Here is a 573-nt window from a genome sequence, read left to right as displayed (position 1 = left end):
ACTGCCGCCGCTGCTGCTGCGGCAGCTGCTCCTCCCAGTGACGCTGCTGCTGACGCTGGCCTTTCTGCTGCAAGCACTGCTGCTGCTGCTGCTGCTGCTCGTGGGACAACTGTTCTCGTCCCAAGTGCTCCTGTTGTTGCTGCTGCACTTGCTGCTGCCTGTGTTGCTGCTGCTGCTGGTCTTGCGTTGCTGCTGCTACGAGAGGAGCCGCTGCTGCTGCTGCCTTTGCTGCTGCAAGCTGCTGCTTCTGTGCTGCTGCCTTCACAGCTGCGGCTGCTGCTCTGGCGTTCCGTGCTGCTGTTGCTCTGCTGCTGCTGCTGCAGCAGCAGCAGCTGCTGCTGCTGCTGCTGGTCTTCAGCTCAGAGCTTTCAAAAATGCTGATGGGGGATAATTTCTTTTGATAATGGGAGGAAATCAGATAATAAACAATTAACAAACAATTGCATGCAATTTTACCTGTCTGGCGCACCCCAGGGCTCCTCTAAGGCCTTTGGGGGTCCCTGGGGGGCCCCCTCGGGGCCCCCCTGGGGGCCCCCCTGGGGGCCCCGCTGGGGGGCCCCCTGGAGGGCCCCC

Source organism: Eimeria tenella, genomic scaffold (assembly GCF_000499545.2).
Source record: "Eimeria tenella Houghton genomic scaffold, Eth_scaff2817, whole genome shotgun sequence".
Classification (NCBI taxonomy): Eukaryota; Apicomplexa; class Conoidasida; order Eucoccidiorida; family Eimeriidae; genus Eimeria; species Eimeria tenella.
The sequence above is the reverse complement of the archived record's forward strand: the minus strand, read 5'-3'. Positions refer to the sequence as shown.